Raw genomic sequence first — 15,195 nt, 5'->3', positions numbered from 1 at the left:
ACCTTCGACGAATATTCATTTGGAAGATAAAACATCTCAAGGCCAACCAGATGAGGCCGACGAAGAAGAGAGTATTGAGTCACACCCTTCGGCTTCGACTTCTCAAGTTGAACCTCTCCAAACTGCTCCACGAGTTTCTCAATTAGATCCTCGAGCTTCCTTTGTTCTGTCAACTTTATGACACACTAAATCATGCTCTCATTTTCGTGATTAGTGACCAATATCAGTGCAATGACCAGTTTCTAGATGTTTTAACTTTTGTATTTTGTTGGTTGTGGAATGTTCTCCTTGGTCCTTTGTGCCTTTTATCAATGAACATTTTACTCTTTGCTTTCGCACTTGAATATGTTTTCGAATTCTAAAGTGTTTTATTGAGCTTCTGATATTTATCGGGTACTTTTGTCAAGTCTTACAAATTTTGAAGTTAATTAATTTTGATGCATCATTTTCGAAATGATGTCTTAGAGTCGTAACCTTGAGTTTTTGGCTTTAGATGTACGATAGGGCCCTTTTGTATTCTTTAACATTGTGAATAGATCATCTCCTCTACACTTAGGCGTAAATTTGGACTTATTGAATCTGCAAACTTCTTAGTGTAAATGAATATTGAATTTGAATTAGTGTAAAAAAATTTAAGAATGAAAAGACACATGTTTGGATACTGAAAAACTTCGGTCAGACATTTATTGACCCTGGCTGGGAACTACGTAGGTTCCAAATGGATTGATGTTATCATCATTCTAGTTGGGCCAGCTATATGTCTATTATCTAAAAAAGTTAGTATAAATAAATAAATAAATAAATGTATCAAAGGGGTGCCAAACCCTCATGAAGGCGCTAGAAGTAGTAGCGCTTCAGGTGAACAACATTCCACTTAGACTGGATCATCTTTCCTTATATGGTTTCAACCTGATAAGATTATTTTTTGCAATTCCATTGACTCTATATGGACCTTCCCAATTAGGTCTATGTCTAGCATTAAGTTCCTGTGTCAACGGAAATACCTTCTAAAGTACATAGTCCTCAACGGAAATACCGGAGATTCATTTTTGACTGTAATATTTTTCAATTCTTTGCTTTTGCGTAGTTATCCGGATTAAAGCCATTTCTCTTTTTCCTTCCACTAAATCTATATTTGCTTCCAATTCTTCATTATTAGAGTCCATATTTGCATGAGCAAACCTTAAGCTAGGCTCACCTATCTACACAAAAATTAATGCATTTGATCCATACATGAGCGAAAAGGGAGTTTCCCCTATACTTGTCTTTATTGTCGTATGAGACACCCATATGAATCTGGGTAATTCTTCTGGACATCGCCCCTTAGATGCTTCTAGCCGTTTTTCAAACTATCTATTAAGACTTTGTTCGAAATTAGCCCCGAGATGGTCAGGAGATGACATGATCTTTTTGATTTTTTTCCGTTCATCGAAGAACTTAGTAATTTTTATACTAATGAATTGTGATCCATTATCGCTTACTATTTTCCTCGTTACACTAAAATAGCAATTATATTTCTCCAAATGAAATTTATCACCTCTTTATTACGAATGCTTGCAAATGCACCTATTTCAACCCACTCATTGAAGTAATCAGTTAAGACAAACAAAAATTTTACTTGCCCTGGAGCTTAAGGAAGTGGTCTGAATATGTTATCCCACACTTCATGAAAGGTCAAGGGGATAACACTGAATGAAGGGTTCTACCGGTTGATGTGTAAAATGAGCATATCGTTGGTGGTTGTCACATTTTTTGATGAAAGCCTTCACATCATCTTGCATATGAGGCCAATATTACTCGGCTATGATAAGTTTCCGAAATAAAGCTCCATCTCTGGAATAATTTCCACAATTTTCTTCGTGGATTTCTCACACGACATTCTCAGTTTGTATGAAACCCAGGTATTTAGCTAAGGGGACCTTTAAATATTCTTCCATATAATTCACTTTCAATGAGGGAGTATCGGGCAGCTCGCACTTGGAGTTGCCGAGATGCGCTCTTATCCTCGAGTAATAATCCATTATGTAAATAATTGATAAATTCATTAAGACAATCCCAAGTTAAATTGATTGAATTTATCTCATTTTTACTTTGGTAATAGTAGATAAATATAAGTGGATGACTGAATTGTTATCGAATTTGGTGATATCAATAGTTGATCCGAGATTTTGTGAGTACACCTGACTCAGCGTTCTCTTCTAGCTGTCTTTAAACTACTTTCCATTCATAGAATTGTGTTAGGAGTGATTTATCCTTCTCCAAAAAAGTTGCATCATATTCTCTAGGGATGCATATGTTCCTTGTATTTGATTAATCGCAGCTGGGAGTCATTTTTCAGCCCGATGTTTTCTGCTCCTAATTCCTTGGCTAATCAAGCCCTGCAGCCACAACTTCGTATCGACTTTATTGTTAGTAATCGAATGGAATTTAGTAGACTGCCTAATTGCATCCCTCGAAGGAGCCTCAAGTAATATCCCTAGTCCAGACCCTTTAACGTTTGATGAACCATCTATAAAGAGGGTTCAAGTTCAATGGACTTCCCCTAAAGCAATGAATACTTCTTTTTCTTCTTCAAGAAGTATGCATGTACTGAAATAAGCCACAAAATCTGCTAGGACTTGCAATTTGATGGCAGTACGAGGTTAATAAGTACTGTCATACTCATTAAGATTGATCACCCACTTGGCGAGTCGTCCCAAGATCTCGGGGTTTATGAAGAATGTTCCATAATGGGAACATAACACATACCCTCCACTTACCGTTCTTATTTGGAAATATTATGATATTAGCTAACAAATTCGGGTACTTTACCTCTCGGACTAATCCAATCTACAAAAACTTTTTAACCTCCTCCTATTATATTGATTTCAAAATGGCCCTTGTTTATTTTTCTTTTGCTTGAAGGGTACACAACGAGTTTATGTTAAGCTTATGTATTATCACTTCCGGTGGTAAGCTTATGTCAATATGGGACCAAGCAAAGCAGTTTGCATTAGCCTATAAAAATTCAATTAAGTTACCTCTAATTTCGGGGTCGAGTCCCCAACCAATATAAACCTTCATATCCAAGAAATTGATGAACAGTATGATAGTTTCCAATTCCTCGATGGTGGACTTAGTAGCATCCGTTTCCTTTGTCTCAATGACTACATTTGAGATTTTTGTATCCGAGATGTCTGCATCTAGTTGTTCATGTGCATTTAGATCTTCCTTAATTGAAGGATCTTTGACATCCCTTAATCCCGACTCGTTTAATTGCTTTTCAATGTCTCCATCTTTGGCTAAACCCTTAGCAATAGCTATAGAGTTTATCTTTTGAGCAGCCTATTCATCTTTCTTAGTCTGCATGATTCCGTATTTAGATGGAAACTTGGCGACTTGGTACAATGTTGATGGTACTGCATCCATATTATAGTTCTATGGTCTTGTGAGAATAATATTGTAGGCCCTATCTGCGGCTACCTTCTAAATGGAGGTTCTTTGACTACTTCCTTTATAGAATTTGTTACAATAATCTCACCTTGTGTTGTTAAACTTGAACTGCCAAACTCGAAAAGTGATCGAAGATGTTAGAATGATCTAATCTGTTAGCTGCATATCCTCGAGAACTCATAATGGGATGAAGTTGAGTGAACTACATGGGTCAATGAAAACTCGTTTTACATTAGTATCTAAAATAGGTAATGTAATTACTAAGGCATTGTTATGTGGCATTGTGAAGCCATTTGCATCTTTATCATTAAAGGTTATGCATTCTCCTATCAATATTTTTCGAGACTATTTTTCATATTGGGTTGACATCTTAGCAAACATTTTCGTGGATGTGAATGTTACCCCATGATTTCTTCACCTCTGGATATGACATTAACTGTTCGTTTTGGAGATAGGGCTCTCGAAGGTCAATCTTTGCTTCGACTCGTCATATAGGATTGCTTGCCTTTTTTGCTGAATAGTTCCATGAGATATCCTTCCTTTAAAAGACGAGTTACCTCGCTTTGTAAGATTCTGGAATCCACGGTTTTGTGACCATAGTCATTGTGGAATTCACCCAAAAATTCTTGGCTTCTTTTGCTTAGGTCTGACCTCATTTCTCTAGGACATCTTACCTTCTCTCCAATTTCTCCTAAAACAACCACTAGTTCAGAGATACTTACATTGAAGTTATTGTGATGACCCGATAGGTCATCTTATATTTTTGAACCTAATTCTGTGTTTCGAGGACTCAAAAACCTCATCTTAGCCTTCCTCGATCTGCGTGTGCAGTTCGAGTGTTCTTCCGGAAAGCTTATATGTTAAAAACTGATAAAAGAGAATTTTTGCCTTAAAAATTAATTTATGTTGACTTCGGTCAACAGTTTTAGCAAACAAACCCGGTTACATATTTTGACGGTCCCGATATGTTCGTATCATAATTTGGGACCTGGGCGTATGCCCGAAATAGAATTCCGAGGTCCCTAGCTCGAGATATGGAATTTTGATGAAAAATTAAAAGTTTGAAGGTTTAAGGATATTTAGACTTGAATGATGTTTGGTCTTGTTGATACCGGATCCGTATTTTGGTTTTGGAGCCCAGTACATGTCCACTATAATAGTTAAGACTTGTCTGTGAAATTTGGTAAGAAACGGAGTTGGTTTGACGTGATTCGAACGTCTGGTTGTGAAAATAGAAGTTTTAAAGTTTTCTTGAAATTTTCATTTGATTTGGTTTTCAATTCGTAGTTCTAGGTGTTATTTTGGTGATTTGATCGCCCAAGCAAGTTCGTATGATATTTTAGGACTTGCATGCATGTTTGGTTTGGAGCGCCGAGGGCTCGGGTGAGTTTCGGATAGGCTTTAGGATGTTTTGCACTTAGAAAAATCTGGTTTTTAAGCAGTTTCAGGTGCCTTCTGGTTTCCTTCTTTGCGTTCGTGAAGGCACTCTCGCGAACGCGAAGTAGAAACTGGGATAGCTGGGTTTTTCTTCTTCGCGAACATGAAGGCTAGGTCGCGAACGCGGAGCGATGGGGGCTTTACCCTTAGAGTACGCGACCAGCTCAACGTGAATGCATAGTGTTTAGTACCTGGGGGAGGGAGTCAGTCACTCTTTATCGCGAACGCGAGCAAGGACTCGCGAACGTGAAGGCCAGGGAGGCGTAACCTTCGCGAACGCGATAAGAGTTTCTCGATCACGTAAGCTTGTCAAGCTCTGCTCTTCGTGAACGTGATAGTGACCTCGCGAACGTGATGAACACTATCTCCCAACTATTAAACAATGCCATTACGGGACTTAAGCCATTCTTTCAACTTTTCAAAAGCCTAACGGCCTAGAGATGATTCTCCCAAGCTAAATTCTTCCCCAAAGTGTTGGTAAGCGATTCTAAATCATTTTCTTTCAATTACACATTACATTTCATGAATTTCCAACCTAAAATCTAGGATTTCCATGTAGAAATTGGGGGTTTGGGTAGAATTAGGGATTTTTGGGAAATTGGGATTTAGACCTCAAATTGAGGTCGGATCCCAAAACTAATTGCATATTCGGGCTCGGGGGTGAATGAGTAAATGGATTTTGGTCCGAACCTTTGGTTTTGACCAAGCGGGCCTGGAGTCGATTTTTGACTTTTTTGGGGTAAAGTTGGGAAAACTAAATCTATGCAATGTAATTAATTCCTTTAGCAATATTTGATATTATTTAGTCATTTTTGAATAGATACGAGTGGTTTGGACGTGGATTCTAGAGGAAAAGCTGTGATTGAGTATTGAGTGGCCTTCGGGGAGAGGTAAGTGTCATGGTTAAACTTGGCTTGAGGGATTAGGCATTATTCGCTTATTTGCTACGTGTTTGTATGTTGAGTACAACGTATAGGTGAGGTGACGAGTACCTATGCGTTGTTAGTAACATGGAATTGAATGTTGAAGTAAGACTTGTTCTTGATAATTCTATCTCCCTGTTGTTATTGTTCATTATCTTGGTGAGGGAGAGTGTTAAAGCACGAAGGGTGATGTTATGCAATATTTTGTGAGTGAGTGTTAATGCACAAAGGGTATTGCCATGCCATGTTATGAGAGAGAGTTAATTCATGAAGGGTGATGTTGTGCCGTTTCTATTGTTTCTTATGGTGAGGTTGAGAGTAAAAGTACGACGGGTGATGTCGTGCACTTTCCTTTACTGTGTTTACTTGTTTCTTTCTGTTAAAGATATATCGATTGATCATGTTCTCATTCCTGTTGTGATTCATTGCCATGTAATCCCCTCAGCATGTCCCCTTCCTAATATTTCTTGCCTTGCTTCTTTAGTTGTTATTATTGTTGTATATATTGATATATATTGCACAGGTTTAATTGTAGGTTTCTTGTCCTAGCCTCGTCACTACTTCGCCAAGGTTAGACTCGACACTTACCAGTACATGGGGTCGGTTGTATTGATACTACACTCTGCACTGTCTGTGCAGATTTTGGTATCGGACCGAGTTGACCCTGAGTCTTGCTGCTGGCTCGATCTGTTTGGAGACCCAAGGTAGTCCTGTTAGCGTCCGCAGGCCCTGACGTCCCCTTCTATGCATTTCCTTTACTGTTTCATTTGTATCAAAAATAGTTATATTTCCTTCAGACACCTTACCTGTAGCTAAATCTTAGTAGTTCGTGGATTGTGACACCCGTTTTTGGGTAGTTGTGTATAATCATTAAAGTTGTTATGGATTTCCGCGCTTTTCTTTTTACCTTGTTATAGCTTATTTGATGTTAATTATTGAAATGTGTAAGAATTTGGCTTAATAATCTCTATCTTTGGCTTGCCTAGCAAGTGAAATGTTAGGCACAATCACGGTCCTGACGGTGGGAATTCTGGGTCGTGATTAGTTGGTATCAGATCACTAGGTTGCCTAGGTCTCACGATTCACGAGTGAGCTTAGTAGAGTCTGGAGGATCGGTATGGAGACGTCTGTGCTTATCTTCCAGAGGCTATGAAGTTTAGGAACAAATTTCACTTTTATTCTTCTATGTCATGCGATTTTGTTTTCTCAATACTGATTGAACTCTTCTACTCTTATTCTCTCGCAGATGGCGAGAACACGTACCGCTTCCTCAGCTGAGCAGCAGCTAGATCCCCCAGTGGCAGCTCTTACGAGGGGCAGAGGTCGAGGCCAAGGCAGGGGCAGGGCTCAGCCCAGAGATCCTGCAGCACTACCAGCAGTGGAGCCTCAGGTAGAGTTGGGCGAGGAGGTTCCAACCCAGACTGTTCCTGCCGGACCAGCTCAGGTTCTAGAGAGGTTCATTGCCACCCAGTACTTCAGGACGCTTTTGTCCATTTGGTGGGTCTTATGGAGAGTGTGGCCCAGACTGGCACATTTCCCATGGCACCAGTCGTCTCTTAGGCTGGAGGAGGAGCCCAGACTCCCACTACTCCTGCTCCGGAGCAGATAGCTCCCCAATATCAGGCTCCAGCAGCTTAGCCATTCAGAGTAGTTCAGTCGATTGTTACAGCACAGGCCGAAGATGGGTCAACTATGTCTTCTGAGCCTTTATGGAGATTGGACAAGTTCACCAAGCTCTTTCCAGTTCACTTCAGTGGTGCTCCTTCATAGGATCCCCAGGAGTATCTCGACAGTTGTCACGAGATTCTACGGAACATGGGTATAGTGGAGACCAATGGGGTCGATTTTGCTGCATTTCAGATGAATGGTTCTGCCAAGAAATGGTGGAGAGATTATCTGTTAACCAGACTAGCTGGGTCGCCAGCTCTTACTTAGGACCAGTTTTCTCAGCTCTTCCTAGAAAAGTTTCTCCCTATCACATTGAGAGAGGAGCATCGCCGTCAGTTCGAGCATCTCCAGCATGGCAGTATGACTGTTACTCAGTATGAGACTGTTTTGTGGATTTGGCCCATCATGCTCTTATTCTACTTCCTACCGAGAGACAGAGAGAGGGTGAGGAGGTTTATTGATGGACTTGCTCAGCCTATCAGATTGCAGATGGCTAAGGAGACTGGGAGTGAGATTTCTTTTCAGGCGGTTGCCAATGTTGCCAGGCGAGTCGAGATGGATTTAGCTCAGGGGAGTGGTCAGGGGTATGACAAGAGGCCTCGTCACTCCGGTGGATTCAGTGAAGCCTCATCTGGAGGTCGAGGTACTTCTGGTAGAGGCCATCCTCCCAGGCTGTTTTATTCAGCACTCCTGGCATCCCACGGTGCCTCGGGTGGTCGTGGCCCTCAGAAGCATTATTCCGACCAGCTAGCCTACAGTGCACCACCAGCCCCTATTAGTGCACCTCCACTCCAAAGTTTTCAGGGTGGTTACTCAGGTCGACAGGGTCAGTTTTACGGCCAACAGTCACAATAGTCGAGGTCTTGCTATACTTGTGGTGATCTGAGACACATTACTAGCTTTTGCCCTCAGATATCGGGAAGCTCATAGCATCAGGGTTCTCGTGCCATGGTTCCGGCACCAGTTGGTGCACCACCTGCTCAGCCAGCCAGAGGCAGGGGTCATGTAGCTAGAGGTAGGGTCCAGACTGTTAGAGGTGGAGGTCAGGCCGTTAGAGGTAGAGACCAGCCAGCTAGAGGCTGTCCCAGGGACGTAGTTCAGGGTGGAGGGGCCCAGCCCCGGTGTTATGCTTTTCCAGCCATGCCTGAGGCTGAGTCATCTGATGCCGTTATTACATGTACTATTTCAGTTTGCATTAGGGATGCTTTAGTTCTATTTGATCCGGGATCTACTTACTCTTATATGTCATCCTACTTTGCTTCCTATTTGGTCGTGCCTCGTGATTCTTTGAGTGCTCCTGTGTTTGTGTCCATACCAGTGGGAGATGGTATTATTGTAGATCGTGTTTATCATTCGTGTGTGGTCAACATTGGGAGCCTTGAGACTCATGTAGATCTTCTACTTCTCAATATGGTTGATTTTGATGTCATTCTGGGTATGGATTGACTGTCACCTTATCATGTTATATTAGATTATCACGCCAAGACGGTGACCTTAGCCTTACCGGGGTTGCCTCGATTAGAGTGGAGAGGGACTCCTGGCCATTCTACCAGCAGGGTTATCTCTTATATGAAGGCTCGGCATATGGTCGAGAAGGGGCGTCTAGCTTATTTGGCTTATGTCCGCGATTCTAGTGTGGAGGTTCCTTCCAAGGATTCAGTATCGGTTGTTCGTGAGTTACTAAAGGTGTTTCCTGCAGATCTGCCGGGGATGCCACCCGATAGGGATATTGATTTCTGCATTGATTTGGCTCTGGGCACTCAGCCCATTTCTATTCCGCCATACCACATGGCCCCGCCAGAGTTGAAAGAATTAAAGGAATAGTTGTAAGATCTGCTTGATAAGTGCTTCATTAGACCTAGTGTCTCACCCTGGGTGCACCTGTGTTGTTTGTGAAGAAGAAGGATGGATCGACGAGGATGAGCATAGATTACCGGCAGTTGAACAAAGTCACCACCAAGAACAAGTGTCCATTGCCGAAGATTGATGATTTATTTGATCAGCTACATGGTACCAAGGTGTTTTCAAAGATTGATTTGAGATCTGGCTACCATCAGTTGAGGATTAGGGCATCTGATGTCCCTAAGACAGCTTTTCGGACTCGGTACGGGCATTATGAGTTTCTGGTATTGTCCTTTGGGTTGACAAATGCCCCAGCAGTATTCATGGATTTGATGAACCGAGTGTTCAAGCCTTATTTGGACTCATTTGTGATTGTGTTTATTGATGATATCTTGATCTACTCCCGCAGTCGAGAGGAGCATGAGCAGCATCTTAGGATTGTGCTTCAGACTCTGAGAGACAGCCAGTTGTATGCTATGTTTTCAAAATGTGAGTTTTGGTTGAGTTAAGTTGCTATCTTGGGTCACGTTGTATCAGTAGTGGGTATTCAGGTAGATCCTAAGAAGATTGAGGCAGTTCAGAACTGTCCTAAACCTACTTCAGCCACGAAGATCCGTAGTTTCCTGGGTTTGGCGAGTTACTACCGTCGGTTTGTAGAGGGTTTCTCATTTATAGCAGCCCCGTTGACTAGGTTGACCTAGAAGGGTGCCCCGTTCAGATGGTCATATGAGTGTGAGGCGAGCTTTCAGAAGCTCAAGACAGCTTTGACTACGGCATCGGTATTAGTGTTACCCTCAGGTTTAGGATCTTATACAGTATATTGTGATGCATCTCGTATTGGTCTGGGTGCGGTATTGATGCAGGGTGGCAAGGTTATTGTATATGCTTCGCGACAACTGAAGGTTCACGAGAAAAATTACACTGTTCATGCTCTAGAGCTGGCAGCCATTGTTCAAGCGCTGAAGATTTGGAGGCACTATCTTTATGGCGTGCCATGTGAGGTATTCACTAATCATAAGAGCTTGCAATATTTGTTCAAGCAGAAGCAGCTCAATTTGAGGCAGAGGAGGTGGTTGGAGCTAATGAAAGACTATGATATCACCATATTGTATCATCCCGGGAAGGCCAATGTGGTGGCCGACGCTTTGAGTAGAAAGTCAGCTAGTATGAGTAGCTTTGCATATATTCCAGTTGGTGAGACATCATTTGCACTAGATGTTCAGGCTTTGGCCAATCAATTCGTGAGGTTAGATGTTTCTAAGCCCAGTCATGTTCTAGCTTGCACCGTCGCTCGGTCTTCGTTGTTTGAGCGCATCAGGGAGCGGTAGTATGATGACCCTCATTTGCTTGTCCTTACGGACATGGTGCGGCATAGTGATGCCAAGCAAGCTACAGTCGGAGATGATGGAGTTTTGAGGATGCAGGGTCGTGTTTGTGTGCCTAATGTGGATGGACTTCGTGAGTTGATTCAATAGGATGCCCACAGTTCCCGGTATTATATTCATTTGGGCTCCACCAAGATGTATTAGGATTGGCGGCAGCGTTATTGGTGGAGGAGAATGAAGAAAGATATAGTTGCATATGTGTCTCGGTGTCTAAATTGTCAGGAGGAGAAGTGTGAGCATCAGAGAACCGGTGGTTTGCTTCAAAAGTAGGAGATTCCTGAGTGAAAGTTGGAGCGTATCACTATGGATTTCTTTGTTGGACTCAGAGGAAGTTCGATGCCATTTGGGTCATTGTGGACAGACTGATTAAGTTAGCGCATTTAATTCCTGTGGCAGTTACCTATTCTTCGGAGTGGTTGACAGTGATTTACATCCGCGAGATCGTCCGTCTTCACGGTGTGCCCGTGTCTATCATTTCTGATCGAGGTACGCAGTTCACCTCACACTTCTGGAGAGCAGTACAGCGTGAGTTGGGCACGCGGGTTGAGTTGAGCATAGCGTTTCATCCTCAGACAGACGGACAGTACGAGCGCACTATTCAGATCTTGGAGGATATGCTTTGCGCATGTATTATAGACTTCAGAGGATCATAGGATCAGTTCTTTCCCCTTGCAGAGTTCGCCTACAACAACAGCTACCAGTCGAGCATTCAGATGGCTCCCTATGAGGCACTATATGGTAGACGATGTCGATCGCTGGTCGGATGGTTTGAGCTGGGGGGAGGCTCGGTTATTGGGTACAGATTTGGTACAGGATACCTTGGACAAGGTCAAGACTATTCAGGATAGACTTCGCACAGCTCAGTCCAGGCAGAAGAGTTATGCCGACCGTAGAGTTCGTAATGTTGCATTCATGGTTGGGGAGAGTGTTGCTTCGAGTATCACCCATGAAGGGTGTAATGAGGTTCGGAAAGAAGAGCAAGTTGAGCCATAGGTATATCGGACCTTTTGAGATTCTGGAGAGTGTGGGAGAGGTGGCTTACAGGCTTGCATTGCCACCGGGGTTATCATCAGTTCATCCGGTGTTGAATGTTTCCATGCTTCGAAAGTATCACGGCGATCTATCCCATGTGTTAGATTTCAGCTCTGTCCAGTTGGACAAGGATTTGACTTACGAGGAGGAGCGGGTGGTATTTTAGCCCGGCGGGTTCGCTAGTTGAGATCAAAGAGGTATCCTTCAGTTCGAGTGCAGTGGAGAGGTCAGCCCGTCGAGGCAGCCACTTGGGAGTCCGAGTTGGACATGCGGAGTAGATATCCACATCTTTTCACCAGCCCAGGTACTTTTCTATGTCCGTTCGAGGACGAACGATTATTTTAGAGGTGGAGAATGTGATGACCCGATAGGTCATCTTATATTTTTTATCCTAATTCTGCGTTTCAAGGTCTCAAAAACCTAATCTTAGCCTTTCTCGATTTGCATGCGCAGTCCGAGTGTTCTTCCGGAAGGCTTATATGTTAAAAACTGATAAAAAGAGAATTTTTGCCTTAAAAATCAATTTAAATTGACTTCGGTCAACATTTTTAGTAAACGGACCCAGTTCCATATTTTGACAGTCCCGATAGGTCCGTATCATAATTTGGGACCTGGGCGTATGCCCGGAATCGAATTTCGAGGTCCCTAGCTCGAGATATGGAATTTTGATGAAAAATTAAAAGTTTAGAAGTTTAAGGATTTTTGGAATTGACTGATGTTTGGCCTTATTGATACCGGGTCCGTATTTTGGTTCCGGAGCCCAGTACAGGTCCACTATAATATTTAAGACTTGTCTGTAAAATTTGGTGAGAAACGGAGTTGGTTTGACGTGATTCGGACGTCCAGTTGTGAAAATAGAAGTTTTAAAGTTTTCTTGAATATTTCATTTGATTTGGTGTCCAATTCGTAGTTCAAAGTGTTATTTTGGCGATTTGATCACGCGAGCGAGTTCGTATGATATTTTAGGACTTGCGTGCATGTTTGGTTTGGAGCCTCGAGGGCTCGGGTGAGTTTCGGATAGGCTTCGCGGTGTTTTGCACTTAGAAAAATCTGGGTTTTTTGCAATTTCAGGTGCCTTCTGGTTTCCTTCTTCGCGTTTGCGAAGGCAATCTCGCGAACACGAAGTAGAAACTGGGATGTCAGGGTTTTTCTTCTTCGCGAACACAAAGGCTGGGTCACGAACGCGGAGCGATGGGGGCTTTACCCTTCGCAAACGTGACCAGCTCAACGCGAACTAGTAGTGTTTGGGACCTGGGGCAGGAAGTCAGTCACTCTTCAACGCGAACGCGAGCAAGGACTCGCGAACGCGAAGGCCAAGGAGGCGTAACCTTCGCGAATGCGCTAAGAGTTTCGCGATCGCATAAGCTTGGCAAGCTCTTCTCTTCTCGAATGCGACAGTGTCCTCGCGAACGCGATGAACACTGTCGCCCAGCTATTAAACAGTCCCATTATGGGACTTAAGCCATTCTTTCAACTTTTCAAAAGCCAAACGGCCTAGAGACGATTCTCCCAAGCTAAATTCTTCCCCAAAGTGTTGGTAAGCGATTCTAAACCATTTTCTTTCAATTACCCATTATATTTCATGAATTTCCAACCTAAAATCTAGGATTTCCATGGTAGAAATTGGGGGTTTGGGTAGAATTAGGGATTTTTGGGAAATTGGTATTTAGACCTCAAATTGAGGTTGAATTCCAAAACTAATTGCATATTCGGGCTCGGGGGTGAATGAATAAATGAATTTTGGTCCGAACCTTGGGTTTTGACCAAGCGGGCCCGGGGTCTGTTTTTGACTTTTTGGGGGAAAAGTTGGGAAATCTAAATATATGCAATGTAATTGATTCCTTTAGAAATATTTGATATTATTGAGTCGTTTTTGAATAGATACGAGTGGTTTGGAGGTGGATTCTAGAGGAAAATCTGTGATTGAGTATTGAGTGGCCTTCGGAGCGAGATAAGTGTCGTGTTTAACCTTGGCTTGAGGGATTAAGTATTATTCGCTTTTTTGCTACGTGTTTGTATGTTGAGTACAACGTATAGGTGAGGTGACGAGTACCTATGCGTTGTTGTCGAGTCATAACATGCGAGGGAGTCTTATTATTGTAATCGTTGTATTCCTTGATCATATTGTTCATGATTAGACTAGCTATTCACTATGTTGAACAACTCTTAGTATGTTTCACGGAAATTGGTATTGATTGGGTGTTGACTCAATGTTGAGGTTAGTAACGTGGAATTGAATGTTGAAGTAAGACTTGTTCTTGATAAATCTATCTCCCTGTTGTTATTGTTCATTGTCTTGGTGAGGGAGAGTGTTAAAGCACGAAGGATGATGTCGTGCAACTTTTTGTGACTGAGTGTTAATGCACGAAGGGTGATGTCATGCCATGTTATGAGAGAGATTAATGCACAAAGGGTAATGTTGTGCCGTTTCTATTGTTTCTTATGGTGAGGTTGATAGTAAAAGCACGAAGGGTGATGCCGTGCACTTTCCTTTATTGCGTTTACTTGTTTCTTTCTGTTAAAGATATATCGATTGATCATGTTGTGATTCCTTGCCATGTAATCCCCTCAGCATGTCACCTTCCCAATATTTCTTGCCTTGCTTCTTTAGTTGTTGTTATTGTTGTATATATTAATATATATTGCACAGGTTTAATTGTAGGTGTCTTGTCCTAGCCTCGTCACTATTTCTCCAAGGTTAGACTCGACACTTACAAGTACATGGGGTCGGTTGTACTAATACTGTACTCTGCACTTTTTGTGCAGATTTTGGTACAGGACCGAGTTGACCTTGAGTCTTGCTGCTGGCTCGATCTGTTTGGAGACCCAAGGTAGTCATGTTGGCATCCGTAGGCCCTGGCGTCCCCTTCTATGCATTTCCTTTATTGTTTTATTTGTATCGAAAACAGTTGTATTTCCTTCAGACACCTTACCTGTAGCTAAATCTTAGTAGTCCGTGGATTATGACACCATTTTCTGGGTAGTTGTGTATAAGCATTAAAGTTGTTATGGATTTCCGTGCTTTTCTTTTTACCTTGTTATAGCTTATTTACTGGTAATAATTGAAATGTATAAGAATTTGGCTTAATAATCTCTATCATTGGCTTGCCTAGCAAGTGAAATGTTAGGTGCCATCACGGTCCTGATGGTGGGAATTCTGGATCGTGACAGTTATAATCTCCAATTCTAGGTGTATGTAATTCTTTTCCTTGCTGTGAACCGATGCTGTAATATTGAGTAGGTCATCGGCTATCCCAATTTGTTAGAATGACTTATTATATCTTCTTCTATTCAGAGTTTGGTGCATATCCGTTGTACATGTCATTCAAAGTTGTCGGTGGAAATTCTCGTAGACTCTCCTTCAACCTCCTAGCAGCTTCAGAACTTCTTTCACTGAGGTTCTTAGAAGAAGCTATTGTTTCCTAATTGTCACGAGCCGGAGGTAACAACATCATTTCTCTCTAAAACTGATTAAC

Source organism: Nicotiana tabacum, chromosome 4 (genome assembly GCF_000715075.1).
Source record: "Nicotiana tabacum cultivar K326 chromosome 4, ASM71507v2, whole genome shotgun sequence".
NCBI lineage: Eukaryota > Viridiplantae > Streptophyta > Magnoliopsida > Solanales > Solanaceae > Nicotiana > Nicotiana tabacum.
Note: the sequence above shows the minus strand (reverse complement) of the source record.